The sequence below is a fragment of the Dermacentor andersoni genome, chromosome 3 (assembly GCF_023375885.2).
Source record: "Dermacentor andersoni chromosome 3, qqDerAnde1_hic_scaffold, whole genome shotgun sequence".
Lineage (NCBI taxonomy): Eukaryota > Metazoa > Arthropoda > Arachnida > Ixodida > Ixodidae > Dermacentor > Dermacentor andersoni.
Genome location: NC_092816.1, coordinates 210,600,074 through 210,625,946, shown reverse-complemented (window position 1 = coordinate 210,625,946; position 25,873 = coordinate 210,600,074). Strand labels below are relative to the sequence as shown.

General features: G+C 45.4%; 1 long non-coding RNA gene across 1 annotated transcript in view; it reads right to left on the bottom strand.

Moving 5' to 3' along the window:
* Positions 1-1,571: 1,571 nt before the first annotated feature.
* The window catches only part of LOC129383048 (uncharacterized), a 74,894-nt gene continuing 50,592 nt past the window's right edge, over positions 1,572-25,873 (bottom strand). The window contains exon 2 of the long non-coding RNA XR_008610987.1: positions 1,572-1,626. This is a non-coding gene — a long non-coding RNA (uncharacterized lncRNA). The remainder of the gene's footprint in view (positions 1,627-25,873) is intronic.

Sequence of the window (25,873 nt, the reverse complement as noted above, 5' to 3'; positions counted from 1 at the left end):
TGCATCACATTTCCTGATTTCGAGATGTCTTCGTGAAGACAGGATATAATGAGGTCGTGGAATCGCACCGTGTCTCAGCTTCCATATTTCCCGCGAGTAACCAACATATATTTCTTGTTAAGAGTGAAAGTATAGATCGTCGTCCTCAAGGGACGTTAATACACGTCAGACTTATCTGTGAGGCATTTTTTTTCAGCGCAGCATGCGTTACCATATATAGAACTCTCTGCCGTCATCGCGGTGCGAAAAAGAAAACCAGTGAGCACAAGCATCACGTTGCATCTCACCGCTGGATCAGCCGTGAGCAAATCAGAACTGCATAGATCACTTCTTCCTGTTATGAGAAACCGAAACACTTCTGCGCGAAACTGTTCACCGAAGAAACCAGCGCACCTCACACGACATCCACAACATGACTACTGTAGCGACAGACAAAGCGCCGAAATGAATGCGCAAGTGAAAGCAGAAGCGAAACCAGACGCTGCAGAAGAGATGAAAGACGCGATTGCGGTGACACTAGGATTCTTGACCACCATTTTAGCCACCTCCCGAGCGGAGCCGTAAAACTAAACTAAGGTTAGATTGGCCCACCACCTCGCCTTCTCACTGGATAAAGAAATGGCGCTTGTGCTTCCCGCTGAGGGCGTTTTTGGCGCTGCACCAGTGACGTTTAGATTGTCTGCTTATTCGCGTGCTGTCTAGAGACGCGAAACCTGTCGAATATGATTTTTACTATAAGTATTCGCTATGGATTACCTACCCTAAATCAAATTTACATTCGCTCTGGTTATGGCATCCCAGATGAGGATTTTTGTACGTAAGTTACGGGACGCGTTCGTCGTCGAGAAATCTTTGCGTGCTTCCTATCGAGGTCGTGCTTTCGCCTTCTGGTATCATCAAATATTTGCTTAGATCTATTTCCACAGTCCGTGCCATGGGAGGTGGCGTAATTCCAACATTGAAAGCGAATAGATTTCGTTTGGGTCTTTTGCTCCATTCTGTTGTCGTTGGTTGGAGCAAAAGCGCCGACTCAAACGGAAAGCCATTCGCGTTATAGAGAGCATTCGTTGTCGTACGCAGTCTGCCGTAAAGCTATAAGACGGGCATAAACTCAAACTGTACTAGCGCAGGATATACACTGCCTACTCCCTCTGTTCTCTACGGAACTACGCAATGAAGAACAAGCGCTTTCTAATTATCTTAACGGCAGGACATATATGTCACCAAGCACGCCATTTATTAAATAAAAGAAAGAACTTTCTTGAATGGTTCGGCTATTCGCTTACATTTACAATCGTCGTCAATGATTCTCAATAAAGTCAACTGCTCTGTATTTTGTTCATTTTTGAGCTTTTATGTACCACCGCCCCTTTGAGATCAGTAAATTGCAACACCAGATGTTCGCCTGCGCCACGTTTTTCCTTCGCAAATGTTAAACACTCCCTGTGGATAACTTCTGCTTTTTTTCACCTGTTGTGTTTAGCTCTGATAAGTATTAACAGCGATGGAGTCAATCTAGGCAATATGCGCAATGTACTTCAATAGCGGTCAATATAAGAGGCTATACTTACATGTCAGCAGTATCATGGTGATAGTATGGAGGCATTGCCACGCCGATTGGTACGTCTATGAGAAGAGACAAAAACCACGAGCTATAGTTTTACGCTTAAAAGGACCCATGGCAGCACGCCTCAGCATATCTGCAGTGCAGATGAACTTGTTTGTAGGATGTTAAAGCAGATATTTTGGGTAATTTTGTCACTTGCAGCGTTAGATAATGCAAGATATTCTAAAGCTTGTGACAAAGAAAGAGAGAGATCGCGGTAACGAATGTTGCAACAAAAAGTGATTGCTTTCTATGAGAGGTACCCGCACCCCCACCCCCGCCCCTCTAATACGTTGCTTCTGCGCGTAGTCAAAAGCAGAAGACGGCTGTCAATCCATTTGAACAATATTCTTTAAAATTGTCAAAACACAAAAAAGATGATCAGCCCTTCTAGCCCTTCTACTCTGTGAAGGACGAGCAGCAAAGGTGTGGTGTGTTCTACCTCAATCGATGCATCTATGTATATTATTATTATTATTATTATAAATATAATATTAATATTATTATAATGGCAGTCGGCGGCGATTCAACCACCGGACATTAACACACATATTTTAGAGGTACTGTACTTACCTTGTGAATCTAACTAAGGGAGTTGGCCGCCGACTGCAGAGTGTATCTTGTTGAGTGTTATTATGGAGAATTGTATTGTTTGTAACCAACTGCTACCCGATGATGGTCGTTTGATTACTTGTTCGGAGTGTGGGAACCCTTATCATTTGGGTCAACAATTCTCAGGTCTAGCTCAAAATACTTTCGCAGCGATGAGTCAAAGTAAACGTGACTCATGGATGAGCAAAACGTATCGCGCGGTAAAGAAACGAGGGAGGGCGGGCTCACAGTCTGCGAGTACGACTCCACTAGAAAAAGAAACTTCAGAAGCCACGTTAATGTCAGAGCTGGCAGGTAATAAGCAAACTTTGACCTCTTTGCTGACTTTAGTTGGAAAAGTAGATTCTCTGCTCCTCCTGAAAGCAGAATTCACAAACTTGAGCATAGCAATGAAAGACCTAGCAGAAACAGTCTCCTTTATGTCTAAACAATACGACATGGTGTTAGCACAGCTTTCCGCCAGTAAAGAACGCGAAGCTGCGCGTGAAGCACAAATTGCTGACATGAAAACTCAACTGGAAACATAGGTGGAACAGCTGCAGCAGCTGCAACAGGATCTAAATGAAAGCGAACAGTATGGCAGAAAAAAATGAATATGGAAATTGAAGGGCTACCTGTCAAACACGAGGAAAACCTAAAGGAAGTCTTATCGAACATAGCCAGCAAACTGAAGCTATCAGATTTCTGTAGCTCTGATATCGAGGCGGTGCATCGCTTGCCAAATACACATTAGACGAACCCAACAGTATTAGTACGTTTTTCGTCCGTAACCGCAAGGGATGTGTGGTTTGATGCGAGGGGAAGCTAAGACGCTTGCATCAAATTGGACGGCTGCCGAAGCTTTTCATCAATGATAATCTGACAAGAATGAACCGAAATCTGTTCTGGTGAGCTAGAACTACAGCAAAAGAAAATAACTACAAATTTGCATGGGTCAAGGGTGGAAATATTTTCGTGCAGATGAACGAAGACGCACCCATGATCCGAATTAAGAATTAGCCGATATTCTTAAAATTTCATAAGCAACATGGCAACGAATTTTTGCTCTGTTTCAAATTTCAATGAGTTCAAAGATATATTTGCTACCAGCCGTGAACACGGTTTCACAGTAATTAGTATTAATATCATAGGTCTACGAAAATATTGGGAGGAATTTTGAGAGGTAGCGGAATCAGTCGCAGATGTAGTAGATGCATTTGTAATAGTGGAAACAAATGTACCAGAGGTCTGAACTAACATTTACAAATTAAAGGGTTACAAAGCCCATTTTATGTCACGAGAGAAACGACGAGGATGGGGTTTAGGGTTGTTTGTTAAGATAAGATATGACACTGTGGTTACGGCCATTTCTTTAAACCACGCCTAAGTTTGACAGTAAAAACTGCGCTTACTAACACCGAATTATTGTTGACAGCTATTTATCGTCCGCCTAATAACAGTGTTACACGGTTCTGGCGTGAACTTGAAGAAATTTTAGAAGGCCACAAAGCAGCAGATCAGATTTGTTTGGCGGGTGAACTAAACATTAATATATTGAACATCAGTTCGACTACTGTGTCGGATTACCTCTCCATCTTATCAACCTATGGCTTACAAGTAACTATAGATCAACCTACAAGAGAACTCTTACGAAATAGGCTAGTATCCTCCTGTCTAGACCACACAGCAATAAGAGCACCGAATTATTCTTTAGCGGCATGTATCATAAGGCAAAAGATAGCGGATCACTATTTTGTCGCATGTCGCCTTAAGGCACTTTTACCCCTGCCCGAAAAGGACAAATCAGATAAAAAACATGATAGTAATCAACTAGAAGTGCAGATTTTCTATTGGAAAACATTTGATCACATGATAGCCCAGTTTGACTGGGCGGAAATGATTAAGGATTCTAATTATGCTAAAGATTACGAAAAGTTTTTGAGCAGCTGATAAAGTTTCAGCTTTCTAGTATGTACACAATAGCTAAAAAACAAAGGAAAAGTTACCCCTGGTTCACAGCCGACATAATGAGAGCTATATCCTACAGAGACTGGTTCTGGAAAAGGAGCAGGCGTGCGCCGAAAAATGAAGACTTGCAAACGGAATATAAGATTGCGAGGAATAGAGTCGTTGCCCTCTTGAGATCATCAAAACGGCGGTATTTCGTAGACAGATTTATTCAAGCCCACAAAAATTCAGCAAAAACGTGGGCTTTAATAAATACGCTCCGAGGCAGTACTGTAGCACCTGCGAATTTCTTAGAATCTTTTTCAGAGAAGCCAGATAAAGTGGTAGATAATGTCAATAATTTTTTCACGCATTTTTCTAACACTGCGCAGTCGCAGAGACACACTTCTTCACTCAAAAAAACTGTTCAAGCATCTGCTTTTTTGCCCACGTTGTCGAATGAAGATTTGAAGAGAATAATTTTCAGTTTCCGACCTAATAAACAACGTGGTATAGATGGGTTGGTTGTGGCCACAATAAGAAGAAATTTTGATACATTAGCAGACATACTGTTTTTATGAATAATGGTTTTATAAGCACCGCATCAATTCCGGAGACAATAAAAACGGCGATTGTTAAGCCACTGTATAAAGCAGGAACGAAAGATGAAGTTGAAAAATATAGACCTATCTCTGTTTTGCCTATACTCTCTCAAATACTGGAAAAGTTTCTGTTTGATTGTATGACCTCCTTCTTAAAGAAATTTTCAATCCTAACACCAAGACAGTTTGGATTTGTTGCAGAGCGAGGTACTATTACACTGTTAGAACAGTTCACCGATGAATTATATTCTGCTCTACGTATGAACCTGTATAGTTGTGCTTTGTTTTTGGATTTAGCAAAAGCGTTCGAAACTGTAAATCACGATATTTTATTGGAAAAGTTGTTTCGTTTGGGTTTCTGGGGACCCTTTTTTTTATCTTATTTGCAATTATTTACATGATAGATTACAGGTGGTCATGGGCAGTAAAGAAATTGTTAGCGCTAGAAAATATATTACAGCTGGGGTTCCACAGGGATCCTTGTTGTCCCCTCTCTTTTTCAATTTATTTATGAACGACTTTCCAACGATAAATACAAAAGCCACTGTGTATTAATATGCAGATGATACAGTTCTACTCACTCGTCATATGCATTGTGAGGAAGCTATTAGCGCTCTACAAAATGCCGTTCATAAGGCTATGCAGTGGTTTGAAGAAAACTTTGTATATATCAATGCTAAGAAAAGCAAAATCATGTGCTTTCGTAGTCAATTAAAAACTAAAAAAAAAAGCTTGCCAATATTTCTACATAATGAACATTGTATTTCATGTAAATTTACTGCTATAGAATATATGGACACATTCAAATACCTGAGTATAACGTTCAGCAGCGGCATGTCTTGGCAGCATCACATGGCGTTTTTATGTGGCAAACTATGGAGTGTTGCATATTGACTTTTCAACGTAAAGGGTTTAGTACCTCTACCAGTCAAGAAAATGATTGTGCATGCACTAGCGTACAGTGTGCTGAGGTATGGTATAATGGTCTTCGCCTTTTGTACAGAGCGCTGGAAAAATCGGATTGATAAACTACTTAAAGATATATAAAAAAATGTGGCTTATGGTACTACACTGAACGACAACAATATATTTCAGGAATTAGGATTTTGCACATTGGAGGATTTATTTACCAGAACGGTTATTATGCGGTATAATTGGAGCGATGAATTCAAAGAGGCATAGGATGCATCTCGATTGTTAAGAAATAAAAAACGTTTTAAGGTACCCTATTCCTCTAATAAGTGTATCGTGTTTGAAGTAATGGACCGAGGCGAGTTGTTGCTGAACAAAGAATGACCCACTGGTCGTTTATTCATACGCTTATGTACTTGCGTAGGCAGCGAGGGAAAGGAGAGCCAGGGAAAGAAGTGGCAAACGATATCGGCGCACATGCGCGATAGCCCATTCTGATACATCTTTTCTTCATACAATACACACACACAAAAAAAAAAAAAAAAAACAATTAAGCTAGCAGACTTGACGAAAGTTTTCGTCGTAGCAAAGACGCTTCGGCTCCCTCCGGGATCTGGTAGACCGACGAATTGTTGGCAGTGCGGATGGGTTTCCCGGTGTGTCTTCTTGCCCGGCTGAGTCAGGAACCCCGGTCATTTGCCGGCTTGAGCAGCGGTCGGCTGCCGCAGTGTCACCTGCGTCGTTTACCGGTTCAAAATCTTCGATCGGTTGTAATACGTTATTCGGTTCCGGCTCAGTGTCTTCCTGGCTACTCTCGTTGTCGTTCACGTTTGCGCAGTGCTCGTCTGTTCGCCGCAAATGTCGATTGCGCCTCAGCTGCTGGTAGTTCTCAGTTTTGACCATATACGAACGTGGCGCTGCTTCTTTAAGCACCGTCGCTTTGCGTGACCAGTTCCCATTTTTTATCCGAACGACGTTTCCTGCTTCAAGAGGCGATAGTGGCTTGCCCCGCAATGATTGCCGATGTTTTGATACAGGGCATCCCCCATCAGTGTTGAACTCGGGAACAGTTGTCCGAAGACGACGACCTTGCAGCAACTCTCCGGGAGACCGTCCATCTTCTAAGGGGGACAATCGATAAGCCAAAAGGCCCAACCAGAAATCCTCACGGGACTCCGTAGCTTTCTTGAGAATTCTTTTAACAATCTGTACCCCCTTTTCGGCTAGGCCGTTTGAGCGCGGAAAATTAGGGCTGGATGTTATATGTTCGAAGTCGTACCGTCTTGCGAAAGCCGCGAAGTCACTTGAAGCGAACTGGGGCCCGTTGTCCGTGCAGGCTTGCGCAGGAATGCCATAGCGAGAGAATATGGCAGATATCTTAGAAATGGTTTCCGTCGCTGTTGTGCCCACCAACCTTTCAACCTCTGGGAAGTTCGAGTGGTCGTCATACACTACCACGTACGAGTGCCCTGCGTATTGGAACAGGTCAATTCCGACACGGTGCCATGGTCGTTCCGGTGTAGGCCGTAGCAGCAGGGGCTCGCTCGGTTGGCTGTAGGCGTATTTCTGACACACATGGCACGTTCGTACCAGGTTCTCAATATCACTGCTGAGTCCTGGCCAAAAAACTAGCCTACGTGCCCTGGCCTTGCATTTGTTCTGTCCCAAGTGACCCTCGTGTATCCGCCGCAGAATTTCGGCCCTCATGGCTTTTGGTATGACAATCTTGCTTCCTTTTAGCAGTATGCCATCCACTGCCGCCAACTCAGATGTGAACGGCTTAAGTTCCCCTTGAATGGTCGCACCAGTGTTTAGTTGTTCTATAATGCTGCTTAAATACGGATCCGTGCGAGTTTCTTCTTCCAGGCGTTGCTTTGTTCTTGTGCTTACAAGGCTCGAGACCACTTGAACTGCGTGGATATCCACGTCTTCCGTTTCTTTACCGCACCCAGGCAGCGTGGCAGCACGGGACAGCATATCTGCGAGCAGCAAGTCTTTCCCAGGGATGAATTGCAAGACATAATCATATTTGAAGAGACTGATGAAAAATCGCTGCAGCCTTGGTGGCATGTCCACAACACTTTTTTGAGCGATAGCAATCAGTGGCCTGTGATCAGTTTCGACCAGGATCCTGCGGCCATACACAAACTGATGAAACTTTTCGCACGCAAAAACTATAGCGAGCGCCTCCTTTTCGATTTGAGCATACCGCGTTTCACTCTCACTCAGAACCCGCGATGCGTACGTGACTGGACGCCAGCCGTTTCCGTGCTTTTGCAACAAGGCGGCACCAATGCCGGTTCCCGAGGCGTCTGCCGTTACCTTCGTTTCTTTCTTTGAATCGAAGAGTGCTAGAAGCGGTGGGTGTATCAGTGCTTCGCACATCTGAGCCCATTCCTGCGCGTGCGCTGATGTCCATTCAAACACCACGCTTTCCTTCATAAGGCCACGAAGTAATGCAGTCTTTTCACTGAGTGAGGGTACATATTTGCGAAAGTAATTCACGACGCCCAACATTCTTCGAACCGCCTGCTTATCCTTCGGAGGTGGTATGGCGTGTATGCTCTCAGTTAAGTCTGGGCTGGGACGGACACCGTTTTTGCTGATCACGTCACCAAGAAATGTCACCTGTGTCACGCAAAATACACATTTTTTTTCATTAAATGTCAGCCCAGCTTGCTCCGCTCGCTTTAGTACGGCTCGAAGCCTTTCATTATGCTGCTCTGTCGAGTCACCCCAGACCAGAATGTCGTCAATGTATACGCGTACTCCTGTCAGGCCTTCGAATATTTCTGTTAATGTCTTCTGGAAGACCTCGCTCGCTGAAGAGATTCCAAACGGCAGCCTTAAAAACCTGTAGCGCCCAAAGGGCGTTGCGAAAGTGCACACGCGTGACGTAGCATCGTCCAATGGTATCTGATGGAAACCAGCGTTTGCGTCAAGCCGAGAAAAGTACTTTGCGCCCGATATTTCGCTTTCAATGTCTTCCCGGGATGGCATCGGGTAATGTTCCCGCATTATGCTTTTGTTTATGGCCCTTGGATCCAAACATATGCGAAGCCGGCCGTCCTTTTTTCTTACTACAACTAGAGGGCTCACCCAGTCGGTAGGCTCGTCCACTTTCGCAATGATAGAGGCCCCTTCCATGCGGTTCAGTTCTTCGCGAAGCGGTTCCTTCATCGCCAACGGTACCCTTCGGGCAGGCTGCACCACTGGAACGGCATCCCGTCGCAGTACCATCTTGTACAGTCGCTTTACGCAGCCGGTTCCGCGAAATAGGTGGGGAAAAGCCAGTTGGGGAGCGCCTTCTTCGCTTGAGTCTACTGCATTCACTGTTTGAATCAGTCCGAATTCCCGACATGCCTTGAGACCAATGATGGCATGGCGACCTTTCTTTACAATAAAAAAATGTAACGTCATGTTCTTGGCCGTTTATGCTCAGGACGTCTGTTGAGACTCCCACATGCTTGATAATGCTTCCGTTATATGCCGTTAAAACTGCTGTGCTTTTTCTTGGCTCCATTGCTCGATTGGCACGCCTGAACACAGACAGAGGTAGTAGGTTGGCTTGCGAGCCAGTGTCTACTTTAAATCGCAGTTCTTGGCCGGCTATCTTGCCGCGAATTGTCCAATCTGCTCCCGCGCCGTCAGTTATGCCGCACACGCAGATATTCAAGATATCGAAGTTATCATCGGCCTTTTGTGCTTCGTCGACTTGGTTTATCTGGAGTCTTCTGCAATATGCCGCGAAGTGGTTCTTTTTCTTGCATGCGTAGCAAAACTTTCCGCGAGCCGGACATTCTTCTGGCGCATGAATTCTTCCGCATTGACGGCATCGATATTGTTTTTTGCTGTCTCGTTCAGTTTCTCTCGTGTACTCTACTTGCAGCCTTTCCTTCGACCATGATGCATTTTGCTGCGCAGAAACTTCGGCTGCTTTGCACATTTGCTCAGCTTTCTGCAAGCTAAGGTCCTTCTCACCAAGTAACCTCTGCCTGAGCTTTTTATCGTTGATGCCAAAGACCACTTGGTCCCTTATCATGGATGGTTCAAGCTCTTCAAAGTTGCAAAGTTTCGCTTGCTTCTTGAGATCCCGCAAAAAGCTTTCAAATGGTTCTGCCTCGTCCTGCACTCGAAGGCGGAAAACGTGCGTTTCATAAACCTCATTTCCTTCGGGGAGACAGTACTCTTCAAACTTCCTGACCAAAGTTTGATAATCTTCTTTGTCCTCACCTTCGGCAAACACGAAGTTGTTGTACACGTCCAAGGCATCGTCACCGGCGGTGCTGAGAAGTATTGCCGCTTTTACAGCTTCCTTCCTTGGCTTGTCTGACGACGTCGCTGTGATGTAGAGTTCCAACTTCTGCTTAAACAGTAGCCAGTTTCTTCTCAAGTTTCCGGAAAGCTGCAACGGCTCCGGGGGCTTGACGGCGTCCATTCTGCTGCCGTGACCAACACTTCTGACACCATGTATCGTGTTTGAAGTAATGGACCGAGGCGGGTTGTTGCTGAACAAAGAATGACCCACTGGTCGTTTATTCATACGCTTATGTACTTGCGTAGGCAGCGAGGGAAAGGAGAGCCAGGGAAAGAAGTGGCAAACGATATCGGCGCACATGCGCGATAGCCCATTCTGATACAATAAGTATCGTGAAGCAAGAAGAAGTGTATACATCCCAAAAATATTTAACGATTTCACCGATGAATTCTTTTTGGCAACTTCGAAAAAAACCATTGAAGAAATTATTGATGAAATGTTGAAATTTAGTCATGATTTTTACTTAAGTTGTTTATGTGTTTCTCTTTATTTACTATGTCATTGTCTGTTAACGGGTAATACTACCAACCATTCTTCTGAAAGTTGAAAAAAAAAGTGTTATTATGTAAATGTCCACCTTTTCACCTTTTATGTAAATATGTAACCACATCGCTGTACCGACTCTGCCGGGCCTAGTCGCCCAAGTACTCGTGGACTTAGACAGGCCCGTTTCTTTGTTTTGATTTTGGAAGTGTGTCAATTATTATTATTATTATTATTATTATTATTATTATTATTATTATTATTATTATTATTATCATTATTATTAATATTATTGAAGGACACAGACAAGAAGTACATCTTTTGACTGTGAAGTAACTTATTCATATTCTGGCATGGCGTAGTGACGTGTTCAAGTAACGCCACATGGCGGAGAGGAATTCCACAATATTTACAACTTCACTCTCAATTATGTAATTACGAAAAGTACATGAAATCCGTCGTAACGCTATAGTCGTCCTATCGGGTAATTTTCATATTTGTTTCGGGGAAGGTTTGGTAAAACAAGCGTTAGAGCCCTTTTCCATAACCATACCCCCTCCGTAGACGGCAACGTACTGACAGCAGACGGGAATCATTTAACGTTCGCAACTTCACTGTGAACTAATTATGACAAATAAATGAAACTCCGCGTAAGGATAGTCATATTAGCGGCCAATTTCAATATAATTTTTTTCTAAGATACCTACATTATATTGAGAGCTACAGACGTTAACGAGAAAGTGATGCCAAACATTTTTTGGCGTCGACGCGACGCATAGACGGACGGACATAGATTACCGCCGGAGGGTAGCTATGTACAGCTTCGCTGCAATAAGCATGAGGGTAGCACATGGTTGCGCATCATTCGCTGGAGTTCTCAGCACTAAAACTAAAGCAATTTCGTGAAGACAGCTATACTAAGTAAGGATATCAGTTTTATGGGCCGTATAAACCTGTAAACATTCGCTTAATTACTCAATTAATAAGCGTGGTGTCAAGCGCGCACAGGTAGATAAGCACACAATTAGCTCAATGACCGCGTAAACGCGCTGTCAAAAGACTGAAGAAGCGAGGTGGCAGCAGCGAACGAATTAAACTTCGTGCCTTGTCTCGCTGCAACGCGAACAAAACAGAAACAAACCCACATACGACGCTACCGACGTTCTGCGTACTTTCTGGACATCGAAGATCGCTTCGAGATAAGGCCTACGCCGGCGCGCGCTTTGTCGACGTCGCATGTCGCTTGCAAGATACGGCGGCCGCGCAACCGCGCCGTAAACAGCAGCCGCTGGTGCAGAACAAGTGTCCCTTTTTTGCCTCCCCCGATGATTCGCACTATAGAATAGATGCCGCGCTTTCGCCGCTCCTTTCTCCCTCGCAAGCACGAGACTGAGCCGCCATCATCGGTTTACCTTTGCAAGCTTTCACTCGCGTATACAGCGAACGGCGTGCTGCGGAGATGTTATCGTGTTTGAACTTCGTACCGAACATCACGGCGGCGGCAGAAATGCACTTCGTGTCCACATAATTGCTCTCGGAATAAAAGGCACAGAAAGTCTGATAATTCTCTTGGCTGTGACATCATTCGTGCTTTGTTTTTGTTACTTGCTTTTTCTTGCTTATGCGCGTCTATGCATGGCGTTTGCGGCGGCAAAGACGCTTAGTGTTTGGTATACAAATGTCAGATTTTCTTGCCGCATCCGACCCTTCAGGCAATTGTACTAATTGAGCCGGAACGCCGAGTACGAGCACTCGTCAACGGAGCAGAGTGGTCGACACCAAGCTGAATAAGACAACAGAAATTTCTGTCGCAACTGCAAAAATTTCAGTCGCCACTACACCATTTGCTGTTGTACGACAGAAGTTCCTGACGTTCCTGTAGTTGTACAAGACATTTCTACGTTATGACAGAAATTCTGATGTTGCAACAGAAACATACTGTTCGAAGACCAAGAGTTCTAAAGTAGCAACAGAAAAGTTCTGTCGCGACAACAAGAGTTCTGAAGTCCAGACAACAGCATTCTATCGTGGCAGCGATTCTTACGTTACGACATAAATTCTGACGTCGCAACAACAACTCTGTCGCGACTACATATTTTCTGTCGTAGCGTTAGAAATGTGCCATGTTCTGTCGCAACAACATAAGTTCTGACGCTACGGCAAAAGTGCTTTCCTTCGCGACGCTTTAAAATTGTATGTCAGTTTCGCATTCGCGGTGTGCACTGTACTTTTCTCTTGCGCGGTATTCAATCGTGCTTCTCTAAAGCCGGCAATGCTAAAAGCACCAAAACCGGTATGAAAGTCGACATGGATAATTGTTAGAATTGCGCCGTGAAGACGAGGCACCAGCAACGCCCAACCGGCCTCCTCAAAATCTGCCGCTGATTAAAATCATGGTTATATTGCGCTCAGTTTTACAAACACGATATTAAGGAAGGACAGGACGTGGACGGACGTAAAACTGAGCGCAATATAACTATGAACGTTGTAAGATTCGTCGGACGGTCCTACCGCTGTCGACAAGATGTAGGAGTCGTCGGACTATCTCGCCGCTGCCACCATTTGAAGGAGATGAAGTTCGCAGACAGGAAATCCGTGAACAGGATTTAATTACATATTAACAGATTAAGCAGGATACATTGGCAGACTAGCGCGACTCCCATATGGAGCCCGCAAAACTAACATAGAGCAAACAGTTTACGAGCACACAGCTCACTAGTACATTTCTAGTACGACAGAGCACTCAGCTCCCGACAACGATCATGACACGAGCACTCCTAGCAGCCGGCAAACGCTGCTTATAAGCTCTCCGCTTGACGTCATAGTTCGACGTCATCGTTCGGACGAGGACGGAGCAGGAATGGTCGGGAAGGTTCGTCCAAGCATTGTAAACTTGCCGCCGCCCCGCACTAAGGCTTCGGAGTCAACGACCGAGGGGAGTCGTTCCGCAGTATCGTTTACGCCCACACACACGCAAACACACAGGTGCGAACCCATACACACAAAGGCTCCGGAGTCGACGACCGAGGGCTTAGTAGAACTGTGCTCCGTCTGGTGTGGCGCGGCGGAGTGCCACATTCCTGAACTGACCGCGCGCCACGTGGCTGCCGGTCATCCGCAGTTCTCGGTACTGCCCAGCTTTCAGTGCCGACGTCAGAGGGCCTCGTAGAACTGCTTTGTCCCGGGTGGTGCGGCCAAGTACCAATTTCCGGAGTTGATCACGCGCCTCGTGGCTGCCGGCCGTTCGCAGCTCTAGAAAGGGCGCCCCGACTGGTGGGCTTGGAACACGTGCCGCGGGCTGAAAGCTGGCACGTTGCCACCCCGTACGGCCATTCTTAACAGCTCCTCCATGGCCCGGAAAATCTCGCCTGGCCAGTGCAGGCAACCGCTGGGCAGGAAGAGAATGGCTGGCGAGCAAGACGATGGCTTTGCTCTCTGCAACCCCTGCGTACTTGGAATGCCTTCAACCATCTTACAACAACTGGCACAGAAGAGTCGACCCGGCAACACAATACCGCTCAGCGTTCAAACGCCCGGAATTAGCTGCTAACCCACCAGGCCTCCTATCACAATTCCAATGCAAGTCACTCAACTGGGAATCTCAAATTGTGCCCCAAAATTTCGTGCCGCCAAAGCGAGCGTTCACGTTCCTCCTGAGTTCGACCAAACCCGACCGTCGCGCTGCACAAGAATAAAGGTTTACGCAGAATTAAACCGAAGCCTTTCAAACACCAATACTCAATCATAACCTTAGCAACATAACTTCGCGAACAGCCTGTTCCTACCCTATCACAGTGGCGTACTTATCTCATGTACGGCTGCCACTGAACTGTCTGGCCAACTCCACAGGTACGTCATCACAGACGCGCTAAGTTTGTGGTCCCTATTCCGAACACGTGCTTGCATCCAGCAAAGTTTTCATCACGCTGACTCACATTTGTTTCTTTAGTCCACACAGGACACGTTCCTTAAACAAACAACCAAAGTTGCGTAACTTACGCAACACAGAGGAACCTTCGAACAAATGTGTCTTTTACTAACTAGCTCTTCGCACGCGTACTAGAGAAGTCAGAATACGGCTGCCTTCGACACACCCGAGCAACCCAGTCATCAACGTTCTGCTTCCTTCCGTCCACACAGGACACGTGCTAATGGACCTAAGAGCTCTTCTCAGTGCAAATCACGCACTTACTGAAAATTCACGCGCTTAACCTTAGAAAATTAAGAAACACTTAAAAAGAAAGAAGGTTAAATAACACACACGCGCGTTACGATAGGCCTCTCAACGATAACCTTGTCACACAGGTTACTTACACACACACAAAAAAAGAAAGCCTATGTACTCAGTAATGAACATCTCGCGAGACTACAGGTTTACATAAAACGTATCTTTCAAATCTCGGAGCTTCTCTAACGAAAACACAAACAAAGCTCAAACCTTACACATTGAAAGAAATCCCAGTCTCAATTCACGAAAATTATCCGATGCTCAAAAAATCAAACAAAACAACATGTTTCTACGGAAGGGCTCTTGGCCTCCCTTTCCAAACGCTTTCGTCTGACTCATACTTTGAGTCGGACCCGAGGTGGCCGCGGTTTGAAAGCTACTCTGGCTACGGAGGAACAATAAAAGGGCTGACTCACTATCAGCTCCCCCAAGACGTTACGGTCTCCTGCCAATTTGCGTCCTCGCGCCCCGCTTTCAACATGACCTCGACTGACCGCGTCGCTACTCCCCACCTGGTCTCGTCTTGCCACCTTGCGCTTCTTTGTACTGCACGCTGAGCTTCGAAGAGAACGACGGAACGACGAGGAATTTGACTGCCCCGTGCCCTTTGTCCGCGTCCGTGCAGAACAAGCTTCTCGGTCCCCCTTTGACCGGTGGCTCGAACGTTTTCGATGCGTCAACATCGTCAGTGACGACCGCACCTTTTCCCTCGCGCCCTGCCCTCTTGGGTCTCTCGCCATCTTTGGCGGCGCTACATTAGTTACCGTCTTTCGGTCTTTACCGCGCTTCTTTTTACGGCGCTTTCTCTTCGCACTCACTTTCATGTCGCCTTCTCGTGCCTCGTGCTGGCCGGTACACATTTCGTCGGCCCGGATCGGTCTCTTACCCGCACAGTCTGAGTGATTTACATTTAAATCTACTCTCACTTTGCCTCGACTGGCGGACAGCTCAATCGACTCTGGAACAATGCAGCAGGCTTTACTCGAGTTAGACAACTCGCACTCTTGCGAACTGCCCTCTACTACATTGCCCAGCTCACGCTGTGCATCTGCACACAGCCCGTCGGTATCGATCGCTGTCTCACGCGCACAGTCCGAATGATTAACAACTGAATCATCCCTATCTAGGCTATCTAGACTGGCGGAGAGCCGCACCGATCCCTGAACAATGCAGTTGTTCTCTCGTGAGCTACGGAGCTCGCCACCCCGAGAACTATTCTCAACTGCATCGTCCAGCTCGCACTTCACTTCTGCACGCAGATCTGACCTGACATGGGTGCTCGCGTCTGTCAAGTCCGTAGTATTATGTACCTCGCTAACGACCTCGCTACCATGAGATGCGACGCACGCGCGCGGTAACTGTGCCAATTTGTTCGCAGCTGGCCTAGCTGTCTCTACAGTCCTCTGTTGGCACAGCACCTTGTCGCTCTCACTCTGGCCTTTACCGGCCTCTGCTGCCACTAAGGCTTCGTTAGCTGCTAGCACTTCGAGTTCACTTGTGAACGTGCTGCTACTCTCACAGGTACTACTACTTTTCCCGGCTTTCGACGAAAATCTGCAATCTACTTCCTCACACTTTTGCTGCGTCCAGCCTACAGATTTCTCAAGCCGCTGTTGACTTCCTGCGTTTAGCTGCTGCAAATCCTGTATCTGTTTCTTTACTGCTGCCATTTCTTTTTCAAGCTTTTGCCGTCTCTGCTCACGCTCATGGCGTTCCGGCTTTTTGCTTAGAATTCGTTTGCCCATTTGTTCTATGAATTTCAAATCATTCTCACTTTCGAGAATTGTCTTACGAATTTCGGATTCCTTCAAGTTCTCATCTACGTTTACCTCGATCTCCTCACACAACCACAACAGGTCAGCCCTCGTCAAACACATTAGGACCATGGTCGCTGCTTTAAGCTTTGGCTCTGCTGTCACACAATACTTGCTGCGATACCCACGCAAATCAGAATACAGGTAAAAGATCCCAGCGAATCAAATCCAAAAACACAGTGAAATTGAAGCCTGGTAAATCTTACAGCAAAAAACCAAACGCTTACCCACTGAAGCAGCACCATATCACCAGTCCTTCCCCGCCGTATCCAGTCAGTTGCAAGAGGTGGTCAATCTCAAGTCGCCTCCAACTTGATCAGGATGCCGGTCGGTCACCATGTGCCAACGTCCGTCAGCTGCCGTTGCTGTCTCCGAGTCGTAGGCCGATTTACGAGCCGCAGGCCGATCTAGAAGCCATAGGCTGGTCTAGGAGCCGTAGGCTGATCTAGGAGCCGTAGTCGTATCCCTCCGCTGCCAACCAGATGTAAGATTTTGGAGCGGTCGTAGTCGTAGGGATGGACTTGGGACGACAGGGCTAGGCGAGCAGGATTAACATTTAAAACAGGACATACATTGGCAGACTAGCGCAACTCCCATACGGAGCCCGCAAAACTAACATACAGCAAACAGTTTACGAGCACACAGCTCACTAGTACATTTCTTGTACGACAGAGCACTCAGCTCCCGACAACGATCACGACACGAGCACTCCTAGCAGCCGGCAAACGCTGCTTATAAGCTCTCCGCTTGACGTCATAGTTCGACGTCATCGTTCGGACGAGGACGGAGCAGGAATGGTCGGGAAGGTTCGTCCAAGCATTGTAAACTTGCCGCCGCCCCGCACTAAGGCTTCGGAGTCAACGACCGAGGGGAGTCGTTCCGCAGTATCGTTTACGCCCACACACACGCAAAGACACAGGTGCGAACCCATACACACAAAGGCTCCGGAGTCGACGACCGAGGGCTTCGTAGAACTGTGCTCCGTCTGGTGTGGCGCGGCGGAGTGCCACATTCCTGAACTGACCGCGCGCCACGTGGCTGCCGGTCATCCGCAGTTCTCGGTACTGCCCAGCTTTCAGTGACGACGTCAGAGGGCCTCGTAGAACTGCTTTGTCCCGGGTGGTGCGGCCAAGTACCAATTTCCGGAGTTGATCACGCGCCTCGTGGCTGCCGGCCGTTCGCAGCTCTAGGAAGGGCGCCCCGACTGGTGGGCTTGGAACACGTGCCGCGGGCTGAAAGCTGGCACGTTGCCACCCCGTACGGCCATTCTTAACAACATTCACCAACTAGCCCCCTTCATTGCTTTACTAAATGATTAAAATCACATCATCTGCGGGAATGGCTGCGTATCCGTTTCGTTTTATTTGGTAAGACGTGGCACACAGTCCTGTGTACTTACATGTGCCGTTGCGCTGACACATTAGTTAAATTCCCAGAAATATTCCCAGAAAATTCGCAGGAAAGCGGGAGACAATGTTTCGACAAGTCGGCTTGTCTTTTTCAAGGCTACATATGCTTTCCTCGGCACAGTATATATAGGTAGGCTTCTAAAGTGAAAGGGGGTAAGGCGGGCGGGTGCGGCAACGAGCGAAGGTATGTTAACGGCGAGGGTGTAGAATTGACAATAAAGAGGAGCTGCGCACAAGGCTGGTGACACGGCTGTCTCTCAGTCACACGTCAACGGCCATGTGTGAGTCAGCATGTCAACGGCGTGCACAGCACCTCTCTATCACCTGTTTCGTTGGTGGTCGTGGACCATACTGTCTCTGAACAAGATAATTGAAGCAGCGGCAGAAACCGGTGCTCCTGAAAAAAAATATATAAAGAATACAGAAATGGAATAAGTAATGAAATAGAAGAAAAAAAAATCTTCAAAAGAAATAAATAGAGCCGAGCATTTCATTCAAGCATGTGATAACTTTGATGAACTTAAACTCTACATCTTACTATCAAATTTCCGTTCTTAACGAGAAAAAATACAGAGTCATACATTATCCATAAGTTCAAGGTATTACAACAAATAGGCATAAACGTTTCAAAAGGAATTTTAGGATCTATTCGCTACGCTAAATTTCAGGCTATAGGCAACAACACTTATGTTTGGTTGCTTAGTGCTTTTTTTTTCGTCATTTCTTGTGTTTTCTATTTTTCGTCGGGTTTCTTTCCTGTGTTTATTTCACTTATTTATCAATTCAACTTCTGTATATATATATATATATATATATATATATATATATATATATATATATATATATATATATATATATACTTAACGAGCACCGGCGAAATATATATACATATATGTTTCGTTGGTGGTCGTAAAAGTGATATATTTCGCTGGTGGTCGTTATATATACATATAACGACCACCAGCGAAACCAATAACAGAGGGGTTCTGTGCACGCGGTTCACACGCCAACTGACACATGGCCGGTGACATGTGACTGACAGACGTCCGTGTCACCTGCCTTCTTCGCAGCACTCCTTTATTCTCAATTTTACATCCTAGCTATTAATATACCTTCGCTCGTTGCCGCACCCACAGGAATTACCCGCTTTCCCTTTAGAAGAACCCTACCTAAATATACTGTGCCTGGGAAATCATATGTCGCCTTGAAAAAGGCAAGTCCACTGGTTGAAACGTTGGCTCCCGCTCTCACCTTGTTCTTGTTTTGCTCTACGTACTACATGACCTTCACAGCTTCATTTTTTTCTCTTACTGTCAATTAGAATATCGGCTGTCCCCGTTTGCTCTCTGATCCACACCACTCTCTGTCTCTTGACGTTACACCTAACATTTTTCGTTCTTTCGCTCTTTGTGTGGTCCTTAATTTGTTCTCAAAATTCATTGTCAGTTGTCAAGTTTCTGCACCATATGTTAGCACTGGTTAAATTCATGGATTCTATACCTCTATTTTCGATGATATTGGTAAGCTTTCAGTCAGGATGTGACAATGTCCGCGGTATGCGCTGCAACTCATTTGTATTCTTCTGTAAATTTCCTTCTCATGGTCAGTGTCGCATGTGAGTAAGTTCTCTAGGTAACCGTACTCCTTCACAGACTTTAGAGGCTGCCTGATAATATTGAACTCTTGTTCCCTTGTCCGGCTAATGGCGATTATTTTTGTCTTCTGCATATTAATCTTCAACCCGATTCGTACACTCTTTCTGTTAAGGTCTTCAATCTTTTGTTGTACCTTTTCCCCCCGTTTTACTGAACAGGACAATACCATCTGCAAACAGAACGTTGCTGAGATATTCGCCGTTGATCCTCAAACGTAAACATTCCCAGTTTTACAGCTTGGACACTTCTTCCAATCACGCATTGAATAGCATTGTAGAGACTGTGTCTCCTTGTCTGACCATTTTCTTGATAGGCATCTTCCGACTTTTCTTGTGGAGAAATAAGGTAACTGTGGAATCGCTTTTGATATTTTCCAAGATACTTACGTAAGCGTCCTGTGCAAATAGATTACGTAATGCGTCAATGACTCCTGGTATCTCTACTGAATCAAATGCCTGTTCGTAATCTATGAAAGCCATATAGACAGGCTGATTCTAGTGCTCGGATTTCTCGATGACCTGATTAATGGCATGGATGTGATACATTGTAGAGTATCCCTTCATGAAGCCAGCCTGTTAACTTGTTTGACTGAAGTGGAGTGTTGCCTTTATTCTATTGGGAATCATCTTGGAGAATATTTTATATATTACTAGAAGTAAGTTAATGGGCCTATAATTTTTCAATTTTTAACGTCTTCTTTTGTGTGGATCTGTATAACGTTGTCATTCTTCGAGTTCTCCGCTACCACTGAAGTCGATAGATCATATAAAAAGCCGCCAGTTTTCCAAGTATTATGAATCCTTCATATTTCATAAATTCCATTCTTATTCCATCTTCTGCTGCTTTTCCCCGTTTCATGTATTGCAAGGCTCTTATAACTTCATAGTTAGTTATAGAAGGAGCCCCCGTAATCTGTTCGTTATTACTTCGAATGGAGGTCTCGTGGCAGCTCCGGGTACCGTACAGGCCCGTATAGAATTCTTGCACTGCTTTCAATATATCTTCGACATTGCTGATGTTATTATCACGCTTATCTTTCAGTGCATATCTCTTGCTTTGTTATGTGCCAAGTTTCCTTCTCACTTATTAATAGCGGAGCTGTTTAAGCTTTAGTTCTGGCGTGGAGCGTTACTAGAAAACTCAGCCCAGCTGTGCGCCACCTCGCGTTGCCTAGCAACCACCTGCGAGAGCACCGAGTCATGTAACCTCTCGCACCATACGCGCGTAGGGGGGAGCCGTGACATCCGAGTAAAGGCTCAGAACAGCCGCCGCGGCGTCACGCCTCTCTCCTCCGCTACTCCATGCGTACGTGCTGCTGCTATGGGAACGCCGAAGAAAGTCAGGACGTGCCGGAAAAGAAGCGGCTTGGCAGGAAAACGCCATATTGCCTAGTGAGAAGCGATGCGTCGCCGCCGAGCTGTTCTGGAACACCGTGCAGCTGCTGCGGCTGAGAAGAGGCGACACCGAGTCGATGATCTCTAGTTTCAGCCCAGGGAATGCGAGAGTCGGCGCCTGAATGCTCAACCTCACAGATAGAGTGATCCCGGCCTGTGACTGCTCGAAAACTTCCACCGTCAAGCCCGCCGAGACAACTTAGCAAAACCTAGCATATTCGCGCAATACATAGAAACAACTTAGCCAAGCCTACCAGCAACTTAGCGAAACGTAGCATAACCTCGCAACACCTACAAATAACTAAGGCAAGCCACGCAAAAGCTAGATAATCACAAGCCCTGCTGTTGACTACAGCTTTGCACCGCTAGTGCTAGTTGTGTACGTTTTTTTTTTTCATGCAGCGTTCCTTTTTACTGCTTCTCCTTCCTCAAGTTATAATTTAGAATATCCATTATTTTCTCCTTATCGATCAGTCTTGACAGTTCCACGAATTCCGTGTGAGCTCTTGAGTTAGACATTTTCATTCTTTCTAGTTTCTTTATTAGGTCATTTGTTACTTGGGAGAACTTACAAACTGGTCGCCTTGGTGCCTTAACTCCGACATCAATTGTTGCTTCTGAGGCCAGCCTAGTAAAGGTTTAATTCATTACCTCTATTGAATCTTCATCTCTCTGTTCTAAGGCTGCATATGTTTTTTTTGCAAGTACCAGCGTGAATTGGTCTGCTTTTCACCTTACTACGTCTAGGTTGGCCCATTTCTTCCTGACCAATTTTACTCTTCTCCGTTCTAGCTGAGGTGAATCCTAGACTTCACTAACCTATGATCACTGCACTTTACGTTACCTAATACTTCTTCCACCAGCACTCTGCTGTGATCAGCAGAAAGTATGAAATCTATTTCTTATTTCATCTATAGCACTTTTCCAGATCCACTTTCTGTTGCTACACTTCCTCAAGAAGCTGTTTATTATTCGCATATTATTCCTCTCCGCAAATTCTACTAGCATCTCTACTCTAGCGTTCCTAGAACGGACGCAGTAGTTACCTATTGATTGTTCACGAGCCTGGTTTCCCCCCACTTTTGTATTGAAGGCGCTGATTACTACAGTGTACTGAGCTTGCACTTTTCTCATCGTGAATTTAACATCTTAATAAAAGTGATCTATTTCATCGTCGTCGTCATGACTGGAGGTTGGATCATAGGCCTGTAATACCTTTATTCTGTACCTCCTATTAAGTTATATTACTACCACTACCCTCTCATTATTGCTGTAGAATCTGTCAATGTTGCCCGCTATGTCCTTATGAATTAGGAATGGTACCCCGTATCGCTTCTTAACTTGATGTCCTCTATACCAGAGGACCTGACAGTTAGTCAGCACTGTATAAGCCTCACCAGTTCTTCTGACCTCACTAAGGCCAATATTATCCCAAACAATGCCTCATAGTTCGCCAAAGTCCAGTTCAGCTTGTTTTACTCGAAAGAGTTTGGGCGTTATACATTGCCAGGGTCCATTTTCATTGGTGGCCTGTCTGGCTTCAGAGATTCTTAGCACCCTCTGCTGCATTGCAGCTCTGACCGCCCCCTCGGTCAGGTGCTCCGCGGCTGCTGGAGACTGAGGGCCATTGGTTGATCGAATGAGTCATCTATAAGGGTACGCAAAAATGGTGAAATAGAATCCCAATTTTTGTGATCTGTGGAGGCACACATGGCAAGCATGTTGGTCAGGGTACGATTCGTGCGCTCAGTGAGGCCGCTTGTCTGAGCATGGTAAGGTTGCGAGTGCCGGTAATAACATCCACGAAGACGTAGTAATCCAACAACGCCTGCCGTATTGTGCCGTCAAGGATCATTAACCACAACCACAAAGCGTGGAGCATCATGACGGAAAATGACGGAGTAAAGAAGGAAAAATGAAATGGCAGCTGCTCTATCTGATTCAAGCGCCGCTGTCTTACTATACTTGGCCAAACGTCCACAGAAAAATTAATCCCAGGGCGCCAAATACAATTTCAGGAAGGGACCTAGCACGTCGAGACCAACTTCTTCAAAAGGCAGGCCGGCAGTTTAACTAGCTGCAGCGCAGCCGCAGGGCATGGGTATTGTAAACAAAGCGTTCGCTGCTGGCAGGGTCTATTTACAAGATGATAGATTGTTAGCGCAGTGCAAGCGTCATCCAAGTAAGCCATCGCCCTACTTGGTACATATGTATTTCAAAGAAGGAATATTTAGTGCTTGCTCACACACGCATTGCTCTCACAGCTGTATCAGACTGTGCATAGACGGGAGCCGGCTTTGCTCAAACATCGGGTCAGAGTTGCAAGAGCGCCAGTACATGGCGATGTTGATGCCTGGGAGCAATTTTCGTGAGCTAAGGTGCCTTCCCTGGTCTGACGAGCACAGCTGCCTCTAGCACACAGACTAAAACCTGGAAGATATAGTGATTCGCCGTATAAGTGCGTTGACATAGTTGCGCCTTGAGAAATAAAGTTATGGCGAACAGTCGTTCGTTAACAGTCGCCTTGCATAAACTGGAAGAGTTGTGTGGCGCAAATAATTCGAAATTACCTAAGTTAGTCATTTAATACATAAGCTCAAACGCAACATTGTGCTTCGCATTAGGAATACTCATCCACTTTTCTTCTAGCTTCGTTTTTTTTGTAATAATCCTTCCACTTTCCAAAGCAAGCTTTCCTCGCGCACCCAAAACTTGGTTCTCGAGAGTGGTTTCAAACTAACTAATAGTACTCAACGGCTCACTTTCCAACCTATAAATGTGACGCGGTCAGCATATTTATCAAACGAAACAAGTTGAAGATCGCTTCTTGTTGTGCTAGTTGACAGCTGTTCATTATAAAATATAAAGACGCAAAATAAACGGACACACACAAGAGACACACACACCCTGTCCCGTTCTCTACTCTTGTGTGTGTCCGTTTATTTGGCGCCTTTATATTTTATAAGGAACAAGTTCGTTAGTACCGTGGTGAAATGAGAAAACAAAATAAGAGTGTGGAGTCATTCCTTCTACGGAATCCACTCTTCTTGTACCTCCTTCGGTGCTCATATCGCTCGAGAGCAGAGAACAACACTAGAATTAAATAGGCTGACTTTGCTGCCTGTTACTCTCAGTACTTATTCCTATCACTTGCGAAATGGCAAGAGATATCTAGCGGGAATCTATACGTATTTGAATAAAAGCGTTGTTATTGCTGCGCGTGCCACAAATAATAATAATTTCGAAACCTTTGCGATGCAAGTTTAGAATATTCTTTCTTCCTCTAAGAGGCAGATTGCAAAACGAAAAGGAACAAGCAGTGACGCGCATCCGCGTAAGCGCATAGAAGACAGTGAAGAAAAAGAAGTCAATTAGTGCTTTGCGTCCATGGTTTTGTAGCTACCGACAGTCATGCTGAAAATACAATGAATTTCTTTGGTTATTCTTCCTGCCTGTTTTGTTTACATCTCTACTGACGAAAACTGGATGCAGAAGAGTGACAGCGCCGGGACACCTTCGCAGAACAGCAATGACGTACAGTTCAACAAAAGTTGGTGGAACCGGAGTACGAAGCCAGCGGGAGATTTTGACAGAAAGTTGAGCGATTCGACGAGACTCAAGCAGTCTTTCTACTCATGCCTGCAGTAGAACAGTCCGTGTGCCAGCGCCACAGCGTCGGATGGAGCGTGAGTAAAAGAAAGTCTACTTTGCAAATTCCACGACTTACCGGAAAGTGAGCGGACCCACAATGTTTTGTAGCATGAATACGTTCAAAATAAAAAAAAAAAAAAAAACGACGGTGCGTCGATAACATTAAAATGAGTGGAAACGCAACATTCATATGGGGACGTATAACCAGCCAAGCTGTTTAGGCTTTTACATGGGATACGCACATTATGAAATCTCACATTTTTCATTACTTTACCAAACTACGCAGGCACGCTCACGGCATGAGCCATGCCGATACCGAAACCGCTGCTGCAGCCGCGTCGGCCACTCCGACGCGCGTGACATCAGAGCCATAAAGGCGCCGGCCACGTGTTTTTTTTTTTTTTTATTTTTACAACGTGGGCAGTTACGTGACTGAAAATATTCTCCTGCTGTATAATATTGCAAACGTTTCCTTGTACGAACTTGTAAAAACATCGTTTATGTTGCTACCTTGTTCCTGCGAATAGTGTTTGTTTGTTTGCTTGCACGTTTTTTTTTTTTTCCACCATGTGACCTGAGCCTTGTGTTATGTATTCTGGTATCTTTTTTCTGCATGGCGTTTGTGTTTTGGCAGTTGCTGCATTTCTTTTTTTACCCTTTTATTACTAAAATGTCGAAGCGCAAGCCTTGTGCATTTTTATTCGATATGCTCAAATCAGTGCTTATAATGAATTATTGCCACTGGAATATATAGTATGATTATATAGTGTTTTACTATATTTTACTACGACTTCTCTTCCTTGTAAAAGAATTTTTTTTCTTCTCTGTTTTGTTTTCTCCGCGTGCTACCACTACTGTATACAGGTGGCTGAAGCTTTGTCAAGCTGTGAAAGTGCAGATTTCTTTCTCCAACCACCTCTTTTGAGTTGTACATAGCGCGAAAATCAAACTTCATTGATTGACGTGCACAAGCGCCGTCACCACAACCGCTGCTGCAGCCGAGTCAGCACCTCCGACGCGCGCTTCATTATAGGTGCAGAAGCCTAGGCAACGCGCGCACTCTTTCGCCCTCTCACGATTCGTCAAACGGGATTTAAAAAAAAGGAAGCGCCCGACGGCCAACTTGCTACACAAAGAGACAGCACTTTGTAAGATATATATATATATTTCTTAGAAAGTGCTATTTGTTTAGCAAGTTGGCCGTCGGGGAAGCACCCGACGGCCATATATATATATATATTGTTGCACTAAAGCTACGGGAAG